The following is a 27,914-nucleotide window of genomic DNA, read 5'->3' as shown; positions in this document are numbered from 1 at the left end:
TGTGTGTATATGTATACAACTGTGTATATATACATATACATTCATATACATATGTATTAGAGATAGAGAGAACACTATCCTTCACTTTCCAAGATGTCATAGCTGGTGGTAAGATCTTATCCATATGTGAAAATATGACTGGAAGATCCTAGAAATGGGTAATGCACCCTGCTGTGTTTTTGCACTTAAAGTTAATCTTGCTGGGCTAATGAGTTTGTCCCAGGCAGAGCTTGTCTCTGCACTCAATATTGACTCTTAGTAATTAATATTTGTAGCAGTTAACAACATCAGCATGTTTCGTGACTTTCTCCAGGTCCTTCATAGGAAGTCTTCGTAGCATTAATCTTTGGCATATTTCTTGACTACTAGTTCCTTTTTTATTGATTATTGTTCCCAGGCAAGAAAAATTGTCAACTATTTCAGTCTTTTCTCCATCCACTACAAAGGTGTCTAGTTGTCATGATCTTTGTTTTCTTGACATTCAAATGTAGGCTCATCTTTTTGCTGTTTTCCTTAACTTTCAATAATAAACCCTTCAAATTTTCTTTACTTTCTGCTAGTAGGGTAGTATCATCAGCATAATGAAGGTTGTTTATATTCCTTCCTCCAGTCTTTACTCCCCATTTATCTTCATCCAGTCTGGCTTCTCAGTACTTGGTATAAAGAATGACCAGAAAGTCATTAAGATGCATCCTTGTCTTACACCCTTATTAATAGGAATTAATATTCACCCCATCCCCATAGCACATATGTGCATATAGATTTTTAATTTATTTTAATGTCAGTTACTCTCTTTAGCCTGTAGTTTCTTATGGGCAAGGATCATGTCTTTTGTATTGTACTCTCCCACATGTTTAGTATATTGCTTTGCTCATAGTAAGTGCTCAGTAAATAATATTGACTGATGGAATTCCATTTGGTTTTCAGTGTGGTTCATGGATGAACCAGTGAAGCAGCTGTGGAAGCTAGATGTGTCTTCTGCATTAGGTCCAAATCTCATAGCCATAGAAGAGCTTGGTTACCATAATAGCCAAGATCTTTATCTTCAACTTCAACATTCTGTTTTGTAGACCAATAAAAATAAAACTCTGGTTTTTGTTAAGCACTTACTTTGTACCATGCACTGTAATAAACACTGGGATAAATAGCCCGTGTACTTCAGTATTCAGTGTATTCAGATTAGACACAGCCACTATTCCATATGGGGCTCACAGCCTAAGGGAGTGGGCAAACAGGTCACTTCGTTGAACTAACCCACAGCTGTGGATCACCTCCACAGTCCGTCTCCTTTGCTCTTGTTCATGAGACCAAAGCGTGGCTGGCGGAAATGTGGATATCACACCAAACTCATTCTTTTCAAGTTTCTTATTGCATCCTTTAACTCTGCCCTCTCCTCTGCCCAGCAGAATTATTTCTCCATCCTTATTGACACTCATGCCCATTGCCCTTCCCAGTTGTTCCAGACATTTAATTCTCCTCAAACCCCCTCTCACCCTACCTCCCTCATCTCTTACCTTTGATGACCTGGACAACTGCTTTATTGAGAAAATTGTCACTATCAGGCGTTATCTCCCTACAATCTCCTCTGCCCCTACCCAGTCCCTCCCCTCTCCTCCCCTTCTTCAACTCTCCCATCTTTTCCAACAATATCTCAAGAGAAAATTTCCTGCCTTCTCTCAAAATCTACCCGTACATCTAACCTCATCCCTTTGCGCCTCATCAAACACTTGGCCTTTCCCCACTTCCCTCCCTGACTGCCTTCTCCAATTGTTCGATCTCCAATGGCTTCTTCCCCATTGCTTTCAAACATCCTAAAAAAAAAAAAAACTTCTCCATTGACCCCACGGCTCCCTCTAGTTTTCGCCCTATCTCCTGCCTACCATTCCTCTCCAAACTCCTTGAATGAGTTGTCTAATAATAATGATGATGGTATTTGTTAAGCACTTACTATGTGCCAAGCACTGTTCTAAGTACCAGGGTAGATACAAGGTAATCAAATGGGTCTCACAGTCTTAATCCCCATTTTACAAATGAGCTAATTGAGGTATAGAGAAGTGAAGTGACTTGTCCAAAGCCACACAGTTGATAAGTGGCAGAGTCAGGATTAGAATCCATAACCTCTGAATCCCAAGCCCGTGCTCTTTCCACCAAGCCACGCTGCTTCTCAAGTCTACACCTTCTGTCTCAGGTTCCTCTCCTCCAATCCTCTTCTTGATCTCTTCTCCAATCTGCCTTTCATCCCCTTCGCTCCACAGAAACTGCCCTCTCAGAGGTCACAATTGATCTCCTTCTTGCCGAACCTAATGGCCTCTACTCCATCCTAATCCTCCTCAACCTTTCAGCTCCTTTCTACACTGTTGACCATTCCCTTCTACTGGAAACATTATCCAACCTCAGCTTCACAGACACTGTCCTCTTTTGGTTTTCCTCCTATTTCTCTGCTGCTCATTCTCAGCCTCTTTTGCGGACTCCTCCTCTACCTCCTACCCCCTAATTGTGGGAATCACTCAAGGCTAAATTCTGGGTTCTCATTTATTCTCTATTTACACTCACTCCTTTGGAGAACTCATTCTCCCACATGGCTTCAACTACCACCTCTATGCAGCCCTGATCTCTGTCCATCTACATTTCCAGCCCTGATCTCTATCTGCCTCTGCAGTCTCATATTTTCTCCTGCCTTCAAGCCATATCTACTTGGATGTCCTGCTGTCACCTCAAACCTAATATACGTAAAACATATCTTCCCACCGAAACCCTGTCCTTCCCTGATTTTTCCATCAGTATAGACGTTCTTCCTGACTCATAAGCCCCTAATTTTGGCATTTTCCTTGACTTTTCTCTCACATTCAATGCCAATATTCAATCCATCACTAAATACTGTCAGTTTGTCTTTTACGACATCTCTAAAATCTGCCCTTTCTTCTCCATCCAAACTGCTTCCATGTTAATCCAATTCCAACTGACTCCTGTCTCTTCCAACTCCAATCCACACTTCACTCTGCTGCCTTCAAGAATTTCCAGTGGTTACCCAACCACCTCCATATCAAATGGAAACTACTTACCATCATCTTTAAGGCATTCAATTACCTTGCCTCCTCCTCCTTCCCCTCACGGCTCCACCACTTGTCAGCTGTGTGACTGTGGGCAAGTCACTTAACTTCTCTGTGCCTCAGTTACCTCATCTGTAAAATGCAGATTAACTGTGAGCCTCACGTGGGACAACCTGATTACCCTGTATCTACTCCAGCGCTTAGTGCTCTGCACACAGTAAGCACTTAACAAATACCAACATTATTGTTATTATTACTACAACTCAGCCCTCACACTTGGCTCCTCTAATGCTAACCTTTTCACTGTACCCTCGAGCTCATCTATCTAGCCACGGACCTTTCACCCATGTCCTGTCTCAGGCCTGGAATGCCCTCCCTTTTCATATCTGACAAATGATCACTCTCCCTTACCTCAAAGCTTTATTGAAGGCACTTCTTCTCCAAGAGGCATTCCCTGACTAAGCCCTCCTTTCTTTTTCTCCCAGTCCTTTCTGCATTGCTCTGACTTGCTCCTTTTATTCATCCCTGATCCCAGCCCCACAGCACTTATACACATATCTGTAATTTATTTATATTAATGTTGTCTCCCTCTCTAGACTGTAAGCTTATTGTGGGTGGGGAATGTGTTATATTGTTATATTGTACTCTCCCAAGTGCTTAGTACAGTGCTCTGCACAGAGTAAGCACTCAATAAATATAATTGTATTGAGAATTGAGTCCCCATTTGGTAGATGAAGAAACTGAGGCACAGCGATGTTAAGTGACTAGTCCCAGATCACCCAGCAGGCAACTAGCAGAACTATGATTAGAACCCAGGTCTTTTGACTCTTGGGTCTGTGCTCTTTCCAAAAGCTAATATTGGCTTTTTTTTGGTTTTTTTCCCTCTCTTTTATCTTTAGTAATTATAGTATCTAGTATCCCTTATCCTAAAAAAATCCCCTCCCTAGACTCCATGGCTCCCTCCATTTATGGCTCCCTCTCCCTTGTCCACACCTGCTGCTTCCATTTCCCATCCTCTAATTCTCTCCTTCACCCCCTCCAACCTGGCTTCCGCCAACTTCACTCCATAGCACCTAACCTCCTAAAGGTCTCCAGTGATTTTGTTGCCAAATTTGATGGCTTCTACTCCATCCTCATCCCCCTCAACTTCTCAGCTGCCATAGACACTGTGGACCAGCTACTTCTCCTGGAAACATTTTCCAACCTTGGTTTCGCTGATGCTGTCCTCTCCTGGTTCTCCTCCTGATTTTCTGGTTGCTCACCATGCTCCTCCTCTGCCTCCCGTCCTTTAGCAGAGAGCATTCCTCAATCATCGTTCTGAGTTGTCTCTGTGTTCTCCATCTGTACCCCTTTTCTTGGAGAACTCATTTGCTCTCATGGCTTCAACTAGTATCACTGTGCATTTCTACATCTCCAGCCTTGATCTCTCTCCTTTGTAGTCTATTTCCTCCTGCCTTCAGGACATTTCTACTTGGATGTCCTGCTGACACTTTCAAACTTTAACAATTTTAAACAGAACTCCTTATCTTCCCATCCAAACCCTGACCTTTCCCCTTTCCCATCATTGTAGACAGCACAAGTCCACAACCTTGGCAATATCCTCAATGCATCTGTCTCATTCAACCCACACATCCAATGTCACCAAATCCTGTTGCGTCTACCATCGCAACATCACTAAAATCTGACCTTTCCTTCCCATCCAAACTGCTGTCATGTCGATCCAAACACTTAGCATATCCCCTCTTGACTCCTGCATCAGCCTGGTTGCTGACCTCCCTAACTCTGCCTGTCCCCATTCCAGTCCATACTTCACTATGCTGCCTGGACTGTTTTTCTAAAGAAAGTGAAGTCCATGTTTTCCCACTCCTCCTTACCATTGGCCCTAAAGCACTTAATCACATTGCCCCTCCCTATCTTACCTCACTCATCTCCTGCTACAACTCAGCACATTCACTTCACTCCTCAAATGCCCACTGTACCTTGATCTCATCTGCCTTATCACCAACCCCTTGCTCAAGTCCTACTTCTGACCTGCAACACCCTCTCCCTTCATATCCAACAGACCAGCAGTATCTTCACTTTCCTTCATTCATTCAATAGTATTTATTGAGTGCTTATTATGTGCAGAGCACTGTACTAAGCGCTTGGAATGTACAATTCGGCCAACTCCTTGTGGGCAAAGAGTATGTCTGCCAAATCTGTTATATTGTACTCTTCCAAGTGCTTAGTAGAGAACCCTTAGCACAGTAAACACTCCATAAATACAGTTGATTAATTGCTTGATGTCTTAAGTGCTAGGGTAAATTTGATCACACACAGTCTCTGTCCCGTATGGGCTAACAATCTAAAAATATCTTTAATAGATTGTGACCCCTGTGCAGAAGAGAGTCAGTTTCTGATTTTGTCTGGTATCTACTCCAGTGCTCAGCTAACAAAAGCTTAATAAATGCCCTTATTATCTGTGCATTATTATGTTATCTTATTAACTGCCCACCAATATTATTTCTTCTTCCTATTTACTCCCTTGCCCATTGCCTTTGCCAGTTGTTTCAGACATTTAACTCCTTCCTCAAACCCCTTGCTCCCTTTCCCCCTCTCTTGCCTCTAATGACCTGGCCATGTACTTTATTGAGAAAATTGATACCACCAGCCATGATCTCCTTGAAATCTCTTCTACTCCTCTCCAATCTTTCCTTCCTCTTGCCTGTACTTCAATTCTCCCATCTTTCCCAGCAGTATCTCAAGAGGAGATCTTCTGCCTCCTCTCAAAATCTACCTCCTCCACCTGTGCTTCTCACCCCAACCCTTTGCACCATATCAAAGCACTTGCCCTCTCCCTTCTTCCTTCTCTGACCACCATCTTCATCTGTTCACTCCCCAGTGGCTTCTTTCCCACTGCTTTTAAACATGCTTATGTTTCCTTTTCCATAAACAAACCCTCCTTTGATCCCACGACTCCCACGACTTAATGGAAGTCTAAGCTAGTGGATGCTATATTTCTGTGTCTTTACTTTCATTCTGAGGGGAGTTCTTGTTCAGGAACTGATTCCAAGATTATACCACAATATTTGTAGATGGGAAGAACTTCCTTTTTGGTTAAAACACTATTTTGTATGGATGTCAGGGTTCTTTAATCTTTATTAATTTGGTTCCTTGTTAAGAATTTCTTGACTTTTCAAGTAAAACACATACATCAGATCAGACCATTTCCCTTTCTTTTACTGATGTCCCCTGTAATCTTCCCAGAATCTTGATTATACAGATTTATATTTAAATAATGTCTTATGGATCCATTAGGGGAATATTATCTGTCACTTCTGCCTATCTATCCTTTAGACATCCATCAGCAGAAATGGTTGATTCTAGTTCAGTCAATCAGTGGTGTTTATTGAGAGCTTAATGTGTGCTGAGCACTTTACTAAACACTTGGGAGAGTTCAGTACAACACAGTTGATAGTCTCATTCCCTGCCCACAAGGGAGAAGCAGCAGAACCTAGTGGATAAAGCACGGGTCCAGGAGCCAGAGAACCTGGGTTCTAATCCCAATTCCACCATTTGCTGGGTGTGTAATCTTGGGCAAATCACTTAATATCTCTGTGCCTCTGTTTCCTCAACTGAGCTCAACTGAGCTCAACTCAAATGGGGATTCAGTTCCTGTTCTCCCTACTACTTAGATTGTGAGGCCCAGGTAGGACAGTCACTGTACTTGGCCTGATTAACTTGTCTTCCCCAGCACTTAGAACAATGCTTAACACATAGTAATGTACATCGCCTTGATTCTATTTAGTTGCCATTGTTTTTATGAGATGTTCTTCCCCTTGACTCTATTTATTGCCATTGTTCTTGTCTGTCCGTCTCCCCCGATTAGACTGTAAGCCCGTCAAATGGCAGGGACTGTCTCTATCTGTTGCTGACTTGTTCATTCCAAGCGCTTAGTACAGTGCTCTGCACATAGTAAGCGCTCAATAAATACTATTGAATAATCACTTTAAAACCACCATAAAAAAAGGAGCTTTTGTGGCTAAAAACTTGTATAATAATAATAATGTTGGCATTTGTTAAGCGCTTACTATGTGCAGAGTACTGTTCTAAGCGATGGGGGAGATACAGGGTCAACAGGTTGTCCCATGTGAGGCTCACAGTTAATCCCCATTTTACAGATGAGGTAACTGAGGCACAAAGAAGTTAAGTGACTTGCCCACCGTCACGCAGCTGACAAGTGGCAGAGCTGGGAGTCGAACCCATGACTTCTGACTCCAAAGCCCAAGCTCTTTCCACTGAGCCACACTGCTTCCCGTATAGACCTTGTGTTCTTGTCGCAAAGACTGTTTCCAGATAACCAGTAAAAATAACTAAATGAAAAAATGACCCTGTTTAAGGATGTTTCAACACTTAGGGAAAATAACCCAAACTGCCGTAGCATATTTGAACTAATGCTGAAGCAGGGACAGTGGGTGGAAATTGACAGATTTTACTAATTGGTCCCCAGTTTAATCTACAGTTGACAGTTTAGTAAATTGTCTTAATCTAAATCATAGTTTTAGGTTGAATTCAGAATTTCTTTGGGGGATTTTATTTTATCCACCTATGTAGACTTTGCAGTCTACCATGGAGACTATGTAGTCTCCACGTGTCTCATTCTGCTTAAAATTAAATCTTTAAATCTCCTAATCTAGTAACATTAGGGTCTGGAAATAAGAGTTCATAGTGTGATACATATGTGAAAAAAGAGGATTTAACCACAGTCCTGCTGTTGCAGGGAATCTTGTGTGTTAAAGATGCAGAGTCTTGGGATAGAGGAAAGGTGAGGAGAAAATAAAGGAGAGCAAGAAGGGGTGGAAAGAAGGGAAAGGAGGAGGGGAACTGGACAAGTAAGAAGGTTTGGAAAAAGTAGGGGAAACAATAAGAATAATGGAACTTGTTGTGCATTTACTATGGGCCAAGCACTGTTCTAAACTCTGGGGTAGATACACATTAATCTGGTTGGACACAGGCCCAGTCCCACATGGGGCTCACACTCTTAATCCCCATTTTAAGGATAAGGTAACTGGGGTCCAGAGAAGTTAAATGACTTGCCCAAGATCATACAGCAGACAGTTGGCAGAGCTGGGATTAGAACCCAAGTCCTTCTGACTCCAGGACCGTACTCTACCCATTAGGCCATGCTGCTTCAGTGAGCGGGAGGGAAGGAGAATAGAAAGAAAGGGAAATAGGGGAGCAAAGAGAACAAGGAGAGAGTTGAAGTGGAGCAAGAAATAAAAGGAGAAGTGGGAGAATGGAAAAGGGGCTAAGTAAACAAGAAAAACAGAAAAGAGTAGGAGAGAGGACAGGGCCTACTGAGTGCTAGGAATCGTGTGCTAGGAATTGAGAGCATTTTGATTAGTCAGATATAGTGGATCAAGATCAGGGGTTTGAATTCTAGTAATCCCACTGAAGTTCTATGAAACATTAAACAAATCCCTTCTTTGAATTGCAATCCCTCCTTGAGAAAATTGAGAAAGATGGTTGTGAATATCAGTGAGTTAGTACCAAATTTGCAGAGCACTTTAAATTTGTCAAATGAAAGACATTGCATTATACCCTCAAGTATTTTCTGCCCATTTTACAGAATTCTAATCTGGATGAATATGGTATGAGGTGATCACAAATCAGCAAAAGTGACATATATAACATTTCTTAGGAAGAAATTGGTATTAGGCCTTAAGTTCAGTAAACTGGGACTGATGAGTTGTAGCTTGTGCTAATTTATTTAAGGTTTTACATGGATCCTCTGAGACAGTCTCCAGATAGAATCCAAGTACCTAGGGTGTTTAAATTCTCTTGCTTCTGCTTCATTCATGTGTAACTTTTATCGGCATTTGCTTGCTTGCTTTGACATTTATTCAGAGCTTACAATGGGCAGGACATTGCTGAGCTCTGTGGAAAAGACGAGAACATTTATTCAGACATGATATCAGCTATAACCAAGCCTCTCCATCTAATCAGATGGTTAAAAGCCTGAAAACTGCTCCTTTAGCTTTAGTATTCTGCAGCTCTCATTGTATTCATTATTCATGATTTCTTATGTTGTTTTTCTGATTTATCATTTCCATTTTTCCTAGCCACTTCTCCTTCTCCCTGCTAATATTTAAACTGCGAGTTGTCTGTGACCCAGGGTCAGTATCTGAATTATCATCATTATTCCTTTCCCCAGAACTTAGCACTGTTCCTTACACAGAGTAGGCACTTACACAACTACTAGATGAAAAGGAAGGAAGGAGGGAGGAAGGAAGAAAGGAAGGAAGTCTCCTCTTGTTCTGTGATCAGGCAGTTTTCTGCGGTGATGCATGCCACCACTTCTCAGAGGAGCGTATCATAGAAAACCGCAAATCATTCCAGTCCACACACGGTCATTCCCACTCCCTCCCAGGAGGTCCCAGAAAATCAGTAGTTCCAGGTGCTGAAAACATCTTGCCTTCAAAATGACCCTTTATAGTTTTTGTCTTTAAGTTTTTGACCTAATTCTCCCCCAAGACAGTCACGCTGGTACAAATCCTTCATGTCCTTCCACCAGATGCTAAGCCGTCAGTCAGTTCCCTCAGCTAATCAGTGGTTGTTGTAATCACCATCCACTGTTCCTGGGTTCCACACTGTTCCTGGGTTCCCCACTACTATGTGGCTGGGGTTTGGGGCTTGAGCACTGGGCAGAAGCAAACAACTAGGGCCACACCCCCACTGGACTCCAGAGTGCAGGGGGGCAGAGCCTGGGGTCCTGCCGTTGAGGGACTGAGAGCTGCAGAGTGGGAAGGGAAGGAGGGTTGGACCAAGGAGGGTTGGGCCTAACTCCCTTTGTCACCTGACTCCAGAACATGCCTGGACTCTGACTCTCCGGTGTGGAGAAAGGGGTGAAAGTGGGCAGGAATAAGGGTTTTGATCTCCAAGAGGATGGGGGAGGATATGCCAGCCCTGTGGCATCCTGAACTATCAGTAGGGTACACGTCCCCACCCTTTCTCTCATCCACATCCCAGCTCCAGGGCAACTTGTCCTACCTTTGCTGTGAGAGCCTGAGCTCTCAGCCTGTTGGGTACTCCTGCCCTCATGCCCTCCTACAGCCCAGATCCAGTATTATCCACTGAAACTGCTTGCCCCCAGCTCAGGAACACTGAGGCACCCCACTCTTCCCATATAATAGTAATAATAATTGTGGTTTGTTAAGCACTTACTATGTGCCAAGCACTGTACTAAGCACCAGGGTGGATACTGCCTGAGAAGTAGCATGGCGCATTGGATAGAGCATAGGCCTGGGAGTCAGAAGGTTATGAGTTCAAATTCTGGCTCTGCCACTTGTCTGCTCTGTGACCTTGGACAAGTCACTTCACTTCTCTGAGCCTCAGTACCCTCATTTGTAAAATGGGCATTGAAACTCCAGCCCCACATGGGACAGGGACTGTGTCCAACCTGATTTGCTTGTATCTACCCCAGCACTTATTAATAATAATAATAATGATTGTGGTATTTGTTAAGCCCTTACTATGTGCCTGGCACTGTATTACACACTGGGGTGGACAGAAGCAAATTGAGTTGGATGCAGTCCCTGTCCCTCATGGGGCTCAGTTCCCAGCATATAGTAAGCACTTAACAAATGCCATGATTATTATTGTCATTACTTTTACTAGCAAATTGGGTTCGATGCAGTTCCAGTTCCACATGGGGCTTGCAGTCTCAATCCCCATTTTACAGATGAGGTAACTGAAGCCCAGAGAAGTTAACTGATTTGCCCAAGGTCACACAGCAGACACATTGCAGAACCAGGATTAGAACCCATGATCTTCTGACCCATAGGCCTGTGCTGTATCCACTATGCCATACTGCTGGTCGGGGTTCTGGAATCTTCCTGGCAACCCCACCAGCATATATCAGTCAGGGTGTCACCCAAGAAGAAACTATCTGCCTTGGTAGCAGGATAAATAGCCAATTTTAAAGGGCCATTAAAATTAGCATAATAAAGTAACATGCCTGGGAGCTCAAGATTGTAGGATTGTTATGGGCAGGGAATGTGTCTGCCAACTCTGTTGAATTGTACTCTTCCAAGCACTTATTACAGTGCTCTACACATAGTAAGGACTCAATGAATAACATTATAGAGTGATACCTACAATATATATCCTCTAAACCAGGGGTTTTCCCAGCTTCCATCTGCATCAGAATGATTAATGATGTATGATGACAAGGAAGTAGGAATTCATTCATTCATTTGTATTTATTGAGTGCTTAATGTTTGCAGAGGACTGTACTAAGTGCTTGGAAAAGTACAATACAACAGTAAACAGTGACATTCCCTGCCCACAATGAGCTTACAATCTAGAACGGGCCGGGGGGGGGGGGGGGGGGGGGGGAGCACACATCAATACAAATAAATACATTACCAGCACAAACAAGAGTTTGATGGCAGAGTGGTATTAAGCTCCATTCCAAACTATAGAGCGGGAAAACTTTAATGCTGACCAACCTCCTCTACAACTGAGGGGCCTAGATTTCTCTCAGATGCCACATATGACTCCTTGAGCAGTTTCATCACTTGACTCTTGGTCAAGTGGCCAGAAGAGATAAGTCAACAAAGTCATGGAACCAAGCTAGCCTGTTAACCCCGAAGCTATGCTCACTCCATCATAACTGCCCTGGGGGACAGGGGGTGGGGAGAGGGGAGGAACATGTGGAAAGACTAGTTATCCAAACAGTTACTGTACAGAGAGCTAAATTTTGGAAAGACTAAGCAAAAAGGACAGAAGAAACATAAAGGAATGTATACTCCTTTGTTTCTCCCAATGTACAATTTATTTTGCCCTTCTCAGGGTCACACCTGGAGAGTTTCCAGTACTCTGCCAGTCTCGGCTTTGGGAGGGAGAATCAAGCAGTGGCCCACCCATTCCATTCCTAGCTTGGCCAGGGGCTAGTGAGTGGAAGGCAATCTGCTACAAGTCAAAACTCACCCATGCTGGGCAGGAGCAGCATGGGAGAGAGTCTGCGCAGAAGGCGGCACTGGAAAACCACTTCCGTATTTTTACCAAGAAAACTCTATGGATACACCAACAGAGTGATTGCAGATGGAGAGTGTGGCGTTCTGGGAGAGATGTGTCTGTGGTGTCGCTATGGGTTGGAAACAACTCAACGGCATAAGGCAAGACAAGTAATTTATTTTAGTGTCTGTATTCTCCACTAGATTATAAATTCCATGGTTCACTTCTATTAACTCTATTGTACTTTCTCAAGTGCTCAGTATGGTGTTTTGCACAAGGTAAGTACTCAGTAAATACTATTGACTGATTGAATGATACTGTTAAACCAAACCTTAGGCAATGCTGCTTCTCAGTGGAGAACTAGAAATCATTTCCTACAGATGGACCAGCCTGATGCACTGTAACAAATGAAGAAGCTGTTCTTTTTACGTAAAACCTTTGTAGGGAACATAGTACAAAGAATGTCTTAAGACAAAAGACAATTAAATTTTCTCATCATCACCATTAATAGTATTCATCGAATCCTTACTGTGTACAGAGCACTGTACTAAGCATTTGGGAGAGTACAATACAACAGAATTGGTAGACATGTTCCCTGCCCACAGGGAGCTTACAGTCTGGAGGAAGCAATTTTAGAAATAAATGAAACCATACTTTGAGAAAGTATAAAAATCATATTTATCCTTAGTGAGCCCTGATCATCTTGTAGGCAATTTGGATTCGTGTTCATTCTCTCTCTGCCTCCATCTATTTCTCAATGACACCCACTTTATTTCTGTCTCTCTCTCTCAATTTTTCCCTATTTTACCAGTTCTTCAATAGAGAAACAGCGCAGCCTAGTGGAAAAAGCATGGGTCTGGGAGTCATAAACCTTGGATACGAATCTTAGCTCTGCCACTTACTCCCCAGCCGTACCACCCATCTAATCGCTTTACTTCTCTGGGCCTCGGTTAACTCATCTATAAAATGCAGATACAATACTTGTCTTCCCTCCAACTTAGATATTGAGCCACATGTGGGATTGTGTCTGATCTAACTGTATCTCCTCCAGAGTTTAACAAATTTATTACCACATTTATTACCAGTCGTGATAAGATTTGGTAATATTATTATCATAATTACCATCCCCGTCTCCTGGAAACATTATCCAACCTCAGCTTCATTGACACTGTCCTCATCTGGTTCTTCTTCTATATCTCTGGCCATTCATTTTCAGTCTCTATCATGAGTTCCTCCTCTGCCTCTCACCCCTTAACTGTGGGTTTCCCTCAAGGTTCAGTTCTGGGTCTCCCTCTATATTCCATCTATACACACTCCCTTGGAGAACTCATTTGATCACATGGCTTCAACTATGACCTCTATGCAGATGATAAAATAATAATTGTGGTATTTGTTAAGCGCTTACTATGTGCAAAGCACTATTCTAAGCGCTGGGGGATACAAGGTGATCAGGTTGTCCCAAGTGGGGCTCACAGTTTTCATCCCCATTTTACAGATGAGGTAACCGAGGCACAGAGAAGTTAAGTGACTTGCCCAAAGTCACACAGCTGCCAAGTGGCGGAGCTGGGATTGGAACCCATGACCTCTGACTCCCAAGCCCGAACCCTTTCCACTGAGTCACGCTGCTTCTTTTGATACCCAAAACAATATCTGCAGCCCTCATCTCTATCCTTCTATGCGGACTTATTTCCTTCAAGACATATCTACTTGGATGCCTTGCCATCTCCTCAACCTAACAAGTCTAAAACAGAACAAGTTTTAAACAGAACTCCCTATTTTCCCACCCAAACCCTGTCCTTCCCATGACTTTCCCATCTCTGATTTTCATCAGCCCTTTCTCATAAGCCCGTAAATGGTGTTACCCTTGACTCCTCTCTCTCATTCAACCCACATATTCAATCTGTCTCTAAATACTGTCTGTTTGATCTTCACAAAATCACTAAAATCCACTCTATCCTTCCCATCCAAATAACTACCACATTAATCCAAGCACTTATCCTACCTTGATTACTGTATCAGCCTTCTTGCTGACTTTCTAACCTCCTCTCTCTCCCCACTTCAGTCCATACTTCACTCTGTTGCCCTCAAGAACCTCTAGTGGTTGCCCATCCACCTTAGCAACAGACAGAAACTCCTTACCATCACCTTTAAAGTACTTGATAGTCTTGCCTCTTCCTACCTCACCTCACTACTCACCTATTGCATTCCATCCCACACACTTGACTCCTCTAATGCCAACCTTCTCACAGTACCTTTTTCTTCTCTATCTTGCTGCAGACCTTTTGCCTACATCCTGCCTCTGGTCTGGAATGTCCTCCTTTTTCATATCCGACAGATGACCACTCTTCCCCCACTTCAAAGCCTTATTGAAGGCACTTCTCCTCCAGTAGGCCTTCCCTGACGAAGCCCTCCTTTCCTCTTCTCTCATTCCCTTCTGTGTTGCCCTGACTTTCTCCCTTCATTCATCCTCCCTCCCAGCCCCACAGTTCTTATGTACATATCTGTAATTTATTTATATTATAGTCTGTCTCCCCCTCTAGAGTGTAAGTTCATTGTGGGCAGGGAATGTGTCTGTTTATAGTTGCATTATACTATCCCAAATGCCTAGTACAGTGCTTTGCACATAGTGCATGCTCAATAAATGTGATTGGCTGATCGACTGAATAATGTTAGTAATAACTGAAAAATGCATTTGATTTGGAAACTGTCCCTGCCTTCAGCCATTCACAGTGCCCAGAAAGTGATGTATTTAAATAGGTGTCAAAGGGAAATTTACTTCTCCCAACTCTGCTACTTTGAGCACTGTGTAAAAAAAAAATCATATCCGTGAGTCCTTTTCTTCTTTTTCCATTTATAGATTTCCCCACACAGGTTCCTTTCTTTTGAAACTTATTTTTATGACTCATTTTCTGTAATGAAGAATGAAAATTTAATTACTCAGGAATAGTCTGTAGGAAATATCAGTCCATGCTTCCCCTATATTTTTCAATTGCTAAGATAAATCGTTGAAATAACAGAGAAGGCATTCTGGGAATTGCATTAGTTTAGGTCAGAAGAGTTTAATTGGTATTGTTATTGTCTAATTTTTGGTTATTAATCTTTTTGAAATAATTGTTAAAAATACAAATGCAATCTAATTTAGCTTTCATGTCCTCTGCCTACCAAACTCTTCAAATTATCTATACCATTTCTGGTGTTGTAGGCTTTTCTCAGTGAATATTTGTGACATTTCATATAACTGTGTTCTGAGATTCCTGGAAATGGCCTTTCAGAAACTTAACTGTACAGTACTTAACTAAATTCAATAATATAAATTTCAATTTCATATTTTCTTTTGTATGTTAAGTAAACCATTTACCTGAATTAGAATCTGTTTTCCAAACTATTAAGATTTTGATATATCTAAATTGAACCTGATTTTTATCAAAGCGTTTATAAAAGATGGTGATATTTCTTGCAACATATTGCTTCTTGTTTATATGTAATCACTGTGTTACTTACAGAATTTCATTTTCAAAATCCCTTGCCCTTATATGAAATTGATATTCTTTTCATTTCCATTATATTGTGTCTTCATTGTGATAATGATAATCATATTATTATCATTATTATTATTATCATAGTATTTGTTAAGCACTTACTATGTGCCAGGCACTGTACTAAGTGCTGAGGTGGATACAAGAAAATCAGATTAGACACAGTCCCTGCTTCAGGTGGGGCTCATAGTCTCAATCCCCATTTTACAGATGAGAGAACTGAGGCATAGAGGAATGAAGTGACTTGCCCAACATCACACAGCAGACAAGTGGCAGAGCTGGGATTAGAACCCATGACTTTCTGACTCCCGGACCGGTGCTGTATTTTTAATCCACTTACTGCCAAGCTAAATGGAATTGCTTTTAAATAATTTCTATTATCTATATATTTGTCTGCTTCTGAATAATTAGTTTTGTCTTAAAGCATAAGAGGAGTGTTCAGATAAAGAGAAATAATATTTAAATTTTAGGTGTAATATTTTTGACATTGGTAAAATATTACCCATATCCTGTAATAAATTAATTTGGGAATTATAATTGTTGGGTAGCCACACAAAAAAATCAAGAGGATTTGTGGTTACTCAATATTTCCCTTTCAATTTAGCACTAATAAAGCCACAAAAGTCACTTATTGTTTCTGACTTTTCATCCTATAGTTTACCCAATACTAAGAGAGGTGGAAAATTGGCTACAGCCAATGTGGTGCAGAGTAGGCCTGATCTTTTGTGGGGCCAAGTCACTTTCAATAAGGGCAACTTGCTCTTGGGCCATGCCCTCTTCTGATACAGGGCTGTGACAGGGCATTTTTTTGTCATTGATTGTATGGTTTGATAGTATGTCCATTTCAATCAATCAGTGGTATTTATCCAGTGCTTAATGTGTGCAGAGCACTGTAGTAAACACTTGGGAAATTATAACTCCATAGAGTTGCTAGACCCAATCTTTTCCCTCAAGGAATTTCCAGTCTAGAGGGAGAGGCAATTGAGCATCTTTTGATAACTTCTGACCACATGAGTAAATGTGTCCTGAGCAACAGGTGGAGTCAGGATATTGATGCGAACAGTATCTTGGGCCTCTCCTTTCTACATGTTAATGTGCTACTTTACTTGTGCTTTTGTTCCTCTCCCAGCATCTATTTAGTTATGCTTGTATGGATAATAGCAAGAAATGTGCTCTGTCACTTCAGGTGTGCCATCCCTCTAGCCTCAAGTTTGAATTTATTCCCACTCCACAGCTGCGAGAGAAGGTCCCAGTTAGCTTGGCATCTGGGTAGGATGGCTCTGTGGTAGGTCATGAGAATTCATAGAAGGGATGAAGAAAATTTGGCCTCCTATTAAATCATGTTCCATATGATTGCCATTATCATTTCCAAGAATAGGTAGGAATTTTTAAAGTTTCATTTTCAAATCCGATAGGAGCCTCTGGAGCAGTATTTTTCATATGGTATTGAATTGTATTTGCTAAACGGTGGCTATATGCCAAACACCTTAATAAGCCCTGGGGTAGGTACAATACAACCAGATCAGACACAACCCATGTTGGAACATGGACAGTCACAGGAGGAAGAGTAGGTATTGAATCCCCATTTTACAGCAGAGGAATATAACTTAAGTGACTTGCCCCCAGGTCACACAGCAGGCAGTAATAATAATAATAATGTTGGTATTTGTTAAGCGCTTACTATGTGCCGAGCACTGTTCTAAGCGCTGGGGTAGACACAGGGGAATCAGGTTGTCCCACGTGGGGCTCACAGTCTTAATCCCCATTTTACAGATGAGGTAACTGAGGCACCGAGAAGTTAAGTGACTTGCCCAAAGTCACACAGCTGACATGCGGCCGAGCATGGATTCGAACCCATGACCTCTGACTCCAAAGCCCGTGCTCTTTCCACTGAGCCACGCTGCTTCTCTATGGTGAAACTGGGATTAGAACCCAAGTCTCCTGACACCCAGGCTAATACTCCTTCCACCAGACCATATTCAATACCTCTGAGGGCCAACTGAGACCTGTGGCTTACTAGTGCACATTATTGCTAGAGAGAATTCATTTGTTGGTTCTTAAAGTTGGTGTGTGTGTTGCCACTGGGGTTAAACATTGGGTGTTAAATATTCACTGAAGCCATGCAAATTAATCTTATATCTAGAAAAATTAGGCCAAGCCAATTGTGAATGGGCATCATTCAGTGACAGTTTCTCTAGGAAATAGTCACTGAATATGCCCCTTAAAATTGTATTATATTTATCAAATTATCCAAGATGCTCAAAATCATTTTTGTTTTTATCCGCCTGAGCAAGCAGTTATACATTCTTTATTCCCTGTATTTGCTTAAAATACAGTGACACTGATTGTCTGATGTAGCTTCTGAGAACTGATATTTCCTGCAAATGCAACTGGCGTTATGGCTTATCCAACCATGATTGTCCATGGATCTACATTATTTCTTCTACATTTTCCCCCCTTTTGACTTTTCACTAGTCTTCTTATCTTCAGAGGCACAGAAAGGAATTAAATTTCAAATCCATCAACATGGAGACTTTTTAGTAAAAGGCCTGGTGAGAAATAATAAGTGTGTCTGGGCTAATTATCTTGTATCTCTCCCAGCACATAGTACCGTGCTTGGAATAGAGTAAGCATTTAACGGATATCAGTAACATCGCAGTGCTGATTATGGTAATGTTGACAGTGTTTGGAGAATTCCCTAAAGATCGATAGGTTTCAGCACTACTAGCAAAGAGGGGCGGGGTTGGGGGAGAAAAAAGTGTGGATCAGTGTCCTGCCTGGTTTTTCAAAGGGATTCATCGTCAAACAGGAGAAGTCTACCCCAGCGCTTAGAACAGTGCTCTGCACATAGTAAGTGCTTAACAAATACCAACATTATTATTACTGCCAGGAAAGCTCTCTTGGGCTTCCCCCTTGGGTAAGACTGTCCCTTTCCCCACTCCCTTTCCCATCCACTTGCCCCCAGTTTTCTTGGAGCTGAATGCCTGGGTCTCGACTGCAGTGCTTTGCACATAGTAAGTTCTCAGTAAATATAATTGAATGAATGTCTCCCTCCATCTTGCTCCCAGAAGGATGAAAGTCACAGTTTTTTTTTTAATGTGGGATTCATTACATGGCTAGGCCTAACAAAGGCTTCAACCCTCGGGCAGGGGCTGGAGTAAGTTTTCTGCTTACCCTCCCATTTGTTTGCAGTTTATCATCAGACTTCAAAAGATACTGTAACTCCACCAGGTTCTCTTCCTTCTACCTTAAACTCCAGTGATCTTCTTCCCCCAACCCTCCTCCACCTCCCACAGTTTCTGATATCCCTATTCCCAGAGTTTTTGCTTTTGATGTGGAAAGAGCACAGGACTTTAGTCAGGAGACCTGGGAAGCAAGCATCTGGTCTAAATAGTAAACTTATCAAGGGCAGAGAATATGTCTCCCAATTCTGTTATTTTGTACTCTTCAGAGCATTTAGTGCAGTGCTGTGCACACAGTAAGCACTCAATAACTATGATTGATAAATATAATTGATCTGTTGTCATGGGAAGCAAGGTGCTGAATGCCACTGTACCCACCATTCTGGGGGAGTCAACTGGCAGATTTTCCCACCCATCAGATCTTGCCTGGAGAAACCAATTAATCAATCAATCAATCAGTGGTATTTATTGAGCACTTACTTTGGAGAAACCAATCAATTAATCAATCAGTCAGTGGTATTTATTGAGTACTGTACTAACTGCTTGGGAGAGTGCAGTATAACAGAATTAGTGGACAAATTCCCTGCCCATAACGACCTATCACAGGAGTGGGTGGGACAGGCAGATCATAAACCAGTATTTAATTGCAAAAATCCAGACAACGAAGATTTCCCAGAAGTCTTTTATGTGTTGTGGGAGTCATAGATTAGCGATTGGCAGACCTTTCGATGACCCTTTGGGAGCAGGATCCACAATGCACTTGAGGTTGGGAGAAGGGGCTATGTGGACTTGGAGGGGACTTTGGTGGATTACAGGGGAAGGTCTGGATGAGGAAGGGAGTGAGAAAATGTGAATCATTCAGACTCACTTAGAAATGGGTGGAGGGAGGGAGCCTGATTTGAATTGAATGTTTTCTCTCCTAAAGAGAAAATTCTTGGGTCAGTGGTACTCTGTGGGATCTCTTACTGTGGTACTCTATGGGATCTCTATGGGATCTATGGAGATCATAGATCTCTATGGGATCTATGGAGAAGCAGCGTGGCTCAGTGGAAAGAGCATGGGCTTTGGAGTCAGGGCTCAGGAGTTCGAATCCCAGCTCTGCCACTTGTTGGCTGTATGACTGTGGGTAAGTCACTTAACTTCTCTGTGCCTCAGTTCCCTCATCTGTAAAATGAGGATTAAGACTGTGAGCCCCATGTGGGACAACCTGATTCCCCTATGTCTACCCCAGCGCTTAGAACAGTGCTTGGCACATAGAGAGCGCTGAACAAATACCAACATTATTATTATTATTATTATCTCTGAGACCTTATGCTGCCAGTGGTCCTGGAGCTCCCTCACCCACTCAGTTGGTACAGATCCCGTTATTGCTGCCATTAATTCGACCATTCCTGGTGTCAGTGGGGGAGAAAGGGCTGCTGCACAGCAAACTTTCATGGTAACTAACTCTGCGGCTCTGGGCTCCATCATCTCCAACCTTGGACCATCCTGGTCTGGGCCCCTGAGGCACTGAGAATAATATCGTGCAGAAACACATGGAGAACAACAGATTTGGCAAAAACATAGTTCAACCCAGAGATGCAAATTTCTGTCCAATGCCTAATTATCTGAAATTTTTGACACAATCACATTTTAATTCTATTTTAGAATTATTTATACAGTTCCTTCAGGTCTCCGCTCTCAACTCCACCCTCACTACTCATCTCGACTCTCTCGCCCCCCTTTCCCTCCGCCGCTCTCGCGCCACTAACCCACAGCCCTGGATCACCTCCTCCGTCCGCCTCCTACGCTCCTATGCTCGAGCTGCTGAGCGCCGCTGGCGAAAGTCCAAGCACCAAGCCGACCTCACACACTTCAAATTTATCCTTTCCTGCCTTAACTCTGCCCTCTCCTCCGCCAGGCAAAGCTTCTTCTCCTCCCTCATCGACACCCATGCCCGTCACCCCCGCCGATTGTTCCGGACCTTTAACTCTCTCCTTAGGCCCCCTGTTCCTCCCCCTCCCCCATCTCTCACCCCTAATGATCTGGCCACCTATTTCCTCACGAAAATCAACACGATCAGGTCTGAGCTCCCCAAAGTCACCCCTCCGCCTCTCCCCTCCCCCCCCAACAACCCCCTCCCCTACTTTCCCATCCTTCCCTGCAGTATCCTCAGAGGAGATCTCCTCCCTCCTCGCAAGTGCCACCCCCTCCACCTGCGCCTCGGACCCCATTCCCTCTCACCTTCTTAAAACCATCGCCCCTGCCCTCCTCCCTTCCTTAACTTCTATTTTTAACCACTCAATCTCCAAGGGCTCCTTCCCCTCTGCCTTCAAACACGCCCACGTCTCCCCCATCCTAAAAAAACCCGCTCTTGACCCCACTTCCCCCTCCAGTTATCGTCCTATCTCCCTACTACCCTTCCTTTCCAAAATCTTAGAACGAGTCGTCTACAATCGATGCCTAGAATTCCTTAACTCCCATTCTCTCCTAGACCCCCTCCAATCTGGCTTCCGTCCCCTCCACTCTACTGAGACTGCTCTCTCTAAGGTCACCCATGACCTCCTTCTTGCCAAATCCAATGGCTCCTACTCCATTCTGATCCTCCTTGACCTCTCTGCTGCCTTTGACACTGTCGACCATCCCCTCCTCCTCCGTACCTTATCTCACCTTGGCTTCACGGACTCTGTCCTCTCCTGGTTCTCCTCTTACCTCTCTGGCCGATCATTCTCGGTCTCCTACGCTGGAGCCTCCTCCCCCTCCCATCCTTTAACTGTTGGAGTTCCTCAAGGGTCAGTTCTTGGCCCTCTTCTGTTCTCCATTTATACTCACTCCCTCGGTGAACTCATCCGCTCTCACGGCTTTGACTACCATCTCTACGCAGATGACACGCAGATCTACATCTCCGCCCCTGTCCTCTCCCCCTCCCTTCGGGCTCGCATCTCCTCCTGCCTCCGGGACGTCTCCACCTGGATGTCTGCCCGCCACCTAAAACTCAACATGAGCAAGACTGAGCTCCTCATCTTCCCTCCCAAGCCCGGTCCGCTCCCAGACTTCTCCATCACCGTGGATGGCACGACCATCCTTCCCGTCCCGCAGGCCCGCAATCTCGGTGTCATCCTTGACTCGTCCCTCTCGTTCACCCCACACATCCTATCCGTTACCAAGACCTGCCGGTTTCACCTCTACAATATCGCCAAGATCCGCCCTTTCCTCTCCACCCAAACGGCTACCTTACTATTACGGGCTCTCGTTATATCCCGGCTAGACTACTGTGTCAGCCTTCTCTCTGACCTCCCTTCCTCCTCTCTCGCCCCGCTCCGGTCTATTCTTCACTCCGCTGCCCGGCTCATCTTCCTGCAGAAACGATCTGGGCATGTCACTCCCCTTCTTAAACAACTCCAGTGGTTGCCTATCGACCTCCGCTCCAAACAAAAACTCCTCACTCTAGGCTTCAAGGCTCTCCATCACCTTGCCCCTTCCTACCTCTCCTCCCTTCTCTCTTTCTACCGCCCACCCCGCACGCTCCGCTCCTCTGCCGCCCACCTCCTCGCCGTCCCTCGGTCTCGCCTATCCCGCCGTCGACCCCTGGGTCACGTCCTCCCGCGGGTCCTGGAACGCCCTCCCTCCTCACCTCCGCCAAACTGATTCTCTTTCCCTCTTCAAAACCTTACTTAAAAATCACCTCCTCCAAGAGGCCTTCCCAGACTGAGCTCCTCTTCCCCCTCTACTCCCTCTGCCATCCCCCCTTTACCTCTCCGCAGCTAAAGCCTCATTTTCCCCTTTTCCCTCTGCTCCTCCACCTCTCCCTTCCCATCCCCACAGCACTGTACCCGTCCGCTCAACTGTATATATTTTCGTTACCCTATTTATTTTGTTAATGAATTGTACATCGCCTTGATTCTATTTAGTTGCCATTGTTTTTACGAGATGTTCTTCCCCTTGACGCTGTTTAGTGCCATTGTTCTTGTCTGTCCGTCTCCCCCGATTAGACTGTAAGCCCGTCAAACGGCAGGGACTGTCTCTATCTGTTGCCGACTTGTTCATCCCAAGCGCTTAGTACAGTGCTCTGCACATAGTAAGCGCTCAATAAATACTATTGAATGAATGAATGAATGAATCAATTCTAATTTTAGGCTTAGGTTTGAGGTTTTTGCTTATCGACTTGATCTGTATGAATTAAGCTTGAGCATGATTGAACCTGATTTGCTTGTTCCCAATTATGCTGGTCTAAGAAAGATCAAATTAGAAATCTAAGAATTTGATCTAAGAAAGATCAAAGATTAAAATTATTTTAAGGATCTGCAGTCATATGACTGGAAGGAATGCCCAGACATCAGCTTGTTCAACTCTGTCCTTTTCTTGTGAATATACCGTTAAATTTGTGTGCTGAATTATTGTCAGATTTGCTCCTTTAAATATTAAGTTAAAGTTACTGCCGCTAATCACTCATCAATCGATGGCATTTTATTGAGTTTTTATTATGTGTCGAGCCCTCTTCTAGGTGCTGGAAAGAGAATCATGCAGTTGAGTTGACCTAATTCCTGTCCTCAATGATCTTACAGTATAATCTGGTGGCGAGAGGCAGACATGAAAGTAAATTAAAGATAGTGGTAAATGGATATGTTCTGTGTGGCCAGGGGTGGAGTGAATATCAAGTGATTAAGGGATACAGATAAAAATGCATAGGTGTATCAGGGAAATGAGGACTTAGTAAAAACTGTTTGGAGGACATAGGATTTTAGTAGTACTTTGAAGATGGGCAGAGAAATGGTCTGTCAGATATGAAGATGGAGGATGTGGGCAAGGGGTCAATAGTAAGACAAATGAGATGAAGGTAAGGTGAGTAGTCTAGTATTAGAGGAATTAAGTGGGGTAGTTGGGCTGTAATAGATTAGTGAGGTACAGTAGGAGGGGGTGAGCTGATTAAGTGATTTAAAGCCAATTGTAAGGATTTTCTCTTTGATGTGGAGATAGACAAACAACCATTGGATGTCTCTAAAGAGTGGAGAGATGTGGACTGAATTTTTTAATAATAATAATAATAATAATGATGATGGCATTTGTTAAGTGCTTACTATGTGCAAAGCACTGTTCTAAGCACTGGGAGGGATACAAGATAGGTTGTCCCATGTGGGGCTCACAGTCTTCATCCTCATTTTTACAGAGGGAACTGAGGCACGGAGAAGTGAAGTGACTTGCCCAAAGTCACACAGCTGACAGGTGGCAGAGCCAGGTTTAGAACCCACTACCTCTGACTCTTAAGCCCGTGCTCTTTCCACCGAGCCACGCTGCTTCTCTCTATTTTAGAAAAAAATATCTGGGCCATCATAGCAGAATATGATGAGTGCTTGGATCAAGGTGGTAGCAGTATGTATGGAGGGGATGGATTGGATTCTGGAGATCTTGTGAAGGTAGAACCCTCAGGATTTTGTGACAGTTTAAATATCAAGGTTGACTGACAGATAGTTGAGGATAATGCCAATATTACAAACCTATTAAAGGAGTATGGTGGTGTGGTCTACAGTGATGGGAAAGTCGTGGGGAGGACAGGATTGGGTGGGAAGATGAGGAGTTCTGTTTTGGACATATTAACTTTGAGGTGTTGGCAGGACATCCAAGTAGAGATGTCCATAAGGCGGGAGAAAATGCAAGACTGAAGAGGAGAGAGGTCAGGGTGGGAGAGATAGATATGGAAATCATCTGCATAGAGATAGTAGTTGAAGCTTTGGGAGTGAATGAGTTCTTCAAAGGCATGGGTGTAGATGGAAAATAGAAGGGGAACCCTGGACTGAGCCTTGAGGGACTTCCACAGTTAGAGGGTGTCAGAGAGAGGAAGAGTCCCACAAAAGACGATGAGAAAGAGTGGCCAGAGAGATAGAAGAAGCAGAAGAGGACAGTGTCAGTGAAGCCGAGGATGGATGATGTATCCAGGAGAAGCGGTTGATCCTCAGTGTTGAAAGCAACTGAAAGACTGTAGGATTTGGAAAGGAAGAGATCATTGGTGACCTTAGGGCAATTTTCAAGTAGTGGAGGGAGTGTAATACAGATTGATTATAATCCAAATTCCAGTGGGTCAAGGAGAGAATTGGAGCTGGGGAAGTGAAGGCAAAGGGTGAAAATAATTTGCCTGAGGAATTTGGAAAAATGGTAGAAATGAGTTGGGTCAGTAAGCTATATATAATGTCCTGGGGTTACACGGGTGTATTTTGAAAGTAGAGGGGAAGGAGGCATTGGAGAGTGTGTTGTTGAAGATGGCAGTCAGGGAGGGAAGAAGAGAAGGGGCAAGTTTTTTAATAAGGTGTGAAGGGATGTGCAGGTGAAGGGGGTAGATTTTAGAAGGAGGCAGGAAAGTGATACAGCTGGGAAGAAGTGAAGACTCAAAGAAGAGGTAGAAAGAGGTGGGATTGGAGAGGTGGAGGGCAAATTTTAGAGAGGGTGCACATGATGGTTTCAGTTTTCTTGATGAAATAGGAGGCAAGGTCATTAGGATCAAGAGATGGGGAAGGTGGAGGGAGAGGATTTTGAGGAAAGAGTTATAAGTCTGAAACAACTGCTCAGACAAAGGGGTTGGGAGGCAATGGTATGTGTGGAAAATTATTGATCCAGGTTGGTAGTACAAGATTAATGGAGTTGGAGGGGAGCATGGAACTCAAATTCAGTAGAGAAGGTGGAGTTGAAGGCATAGACTTTTTAGTTGAGAGAAAATATTCATTCATTCATTCATTCATTCAATAGTATTTATTGAGCGCTTACTATGTGCAGAGCACTGTACTAAGCGCTTGGGATGAACAAGTCGGCAACAGATAGAGACAGTCCCTGCCGTTTGACGGGCTTACAGGGTGGTTATGGAGAGGCCAGATGGGGCATGATGGCTTTGGAGAATGGGGGGGGTTGAGAGCAGATGTCTTTGGTAATAGAACAGTTCTCAGGTGGGGGATTGGGGCAAGGAAAGAAAATTGAGTAAAAGACCTCTGTGTGTGTGTCAAGTGGAAGGGACTAGCCTTCTCAGTCACATATGCACAAATTGAGAATGAACATATTGTCAGTCCCAAGTGATGAGCTGAATCTGTGAAGTGATTCATAAACTGTGGCGTATCTTGTGTACATGTGTCTGGAGCTCAGTCATCTCCATAAATCACTTTTTGAGCCATTTTCTTAATGACGTTGAGGGTTGTTGTTGAGTTGGTCTGGTTTATTAGAGAATCAGAAGCTTATTCTGACTTTGGCTTGCTGCTCACTCTTTGAATCCTCAAGCATGGCAGCAGCGACTAGGTTGCAGAGTGGCCAACAGCCTGACAGGAGGGTCCAACCTCCTTCTAAAATGTGAACCTGGACCTGCTACTGAAGGTGCATGCAACTTCTAGAGCAGTGATAATAATAATAATATTGGTGTTTGCTAAGCGTTTACTATGTGCCAAGGATTGTTCTAAGAACTGGGGGAGATACAAGGTCATCAGGTTGTCCCATGTGGGGCTCACAGTCTTAATCTCCATTTTACAGATGAAGTGACTGAGGCCCAGAGAAGTTAAGTGACTTGCCCAAAGTCACAAAGCTGACAAGTGGCGGAGCCGGGATTAGAACCCATGACCTCTGACTCCCAAGCCTGCGCTCCTTCCACTAAGCAACACTGTTTCAGCACTACCATGCCATCTGGGAACGAGCTTTACTCAACATCAAATGGCGAAGCACGATTGCCAACAGAGAGGTCCCAGAATGCTAGCGGCTCAGAAACATTGAAGCAGTTCTCACAACACTATTGCCCTGAGAGTGAAGTGTGAGAAAATGAACATCAGCAGGGTACACAAGCAGCTGCTGTGCGAAGAACCGAAAGGAGCATGCAAGCGTGGAGAGGAGAATAAATGATTTAGCGATTTAGTGAACAGGGTGTCAATGAAAACAGTAGCGGCTTTTTTTGGAGATAGCTGCATCGGACAGACTTACCTGAGAGCAGCAACTAGGGTTTCGTGATGATCAGATTATGAAGAGGCAGGCTCCGAAACAGAGACAGATCTTGGATGAGACAAACTCATTGATGCAACATTGATGTAGCCTTAGGTGCAAACACAGGCATTGTGTTCTTTTCACCCTCACTCTCATGAATAGGATTTAACTGTCATCATTGGCTAAAGATGCTCAATCACCTCCCCCCATCCCACCTAACATCACTCCTCTTTTTTCTATGGTATTTGAGTGCTTACTATATGCCGGGCACTGTACTAAGCATTGGGGTAGATGCAAGCTAATCAAGTTGGACCCAATCTATGTTCCACATGGGACTCACAGTCTTAATCCGTTTTCCAGATGAGGTAATTGAGGCACAGAGAAGCGAAGTGACTGCCCAAGGTCACACAGCAGGCAAGTGGCAGAGCCAGAATTAGAGCCCTGACCCTTCTGACTTCCAGGCCCGTGCTATATCCACTAGATCACATTGCTTCTCTACTCCACTACGACCCAGCCCACTCACTTCAATCCTCTAACGCCAACCTACTGACTGTGCTTTGCCCTTATTTCTCTCACCGTCGACTCCTTTATCACATCCTCCTTCCTATCTGGAATTCCCACCCCCTTCATATCTGGCAGACCACCACTCTCCCCATCTTCAAAGCCCTACTAAAATTGCATCTCCTCCAGAAAGCCTTCCCTGACTAACCTCTCATCTCTCTCTCTAGTGGTTGTAGTATTTATTGAATGCTCACTGTGTGCAGAGCATTGCTATAATTACTAGAAAAGAATAGTAATAGTAGTTATTAGGCACTTACTGTGTGCAGAGCACAGTACTGAATGATGGGAAAGCTTGTACACGTGGGAATTAGATGCAGTACTTGTCCCTCGAGGGGGACTCACAATCTACAAATACCCAGAATATGCTAAATACACAGGTAGAAATTGGACGGATTATATTTTACCATACATTATTGTGGTTGAATACCTCCCTCATTTGTGTAACATTTATGCCCTGAAGTCCATACCCCCAAACATTTCAACACCCCTCCCACCCCTACCCCACAGCACTTATCTGTACAGTGTGGCTCAGTGGAAAGAGACCGGGCTTGGGAGTCAGAGGTCGTGGGTTCTAATCCCGGCTTCGCCACTTGTCTGCTGTGTGACTTTGGGCAAGTCACTTCACTTCTCTGTGCCTCAGTTCCCTCAGCTGTAAAATGGGAATG

General features: G+C 43.7%; 1 protein-coding gene and 1 non-coding gene across 2 annotated transcripts in view; both read left to right on the top strand.

Annotated features, from left to right (window-relative positions):
- KCNC2 (potassium voltage-gated channel subfamily C member 2) overlaps positions 1–27,914 on the top strand; it is a 212,091-nt gene that overhangs the window by 88,630 nt on the left and 95,547 nt on the right.
- LOC114816859 lies at positions 11,873–12,010 on the top strand. Its single transcript, XR_003764664.1, has one exon. It is a non-coding gene; the product is annotated as a small nucleolar RNA SNORA7 (small nucleolar RNA).

The sequence above is a fragment of the Ornithorhynchus anatinus genome, chromosome 14, assembly GCF_004115215.2.
Source record: "Ornithorhynchus anatinus isolate Pmale09 chromosome 14, mOrnAna1.pri.v4, whole genome shotgun sequence".
NCBI classification, from domain to species: domain Eukaryota; kingdom Metazoa; phylum Chordata; class Mammalia; order Monotremata; family Ornithorhynchidae; genus Ornithorhynchus; species Ornithorhynchus anatinus.
The sequence above is the reverse complement of the archived record's forward strand: the minus strand, read 5'-3'. Positions and strand labels throughout refer to the sequence as shown.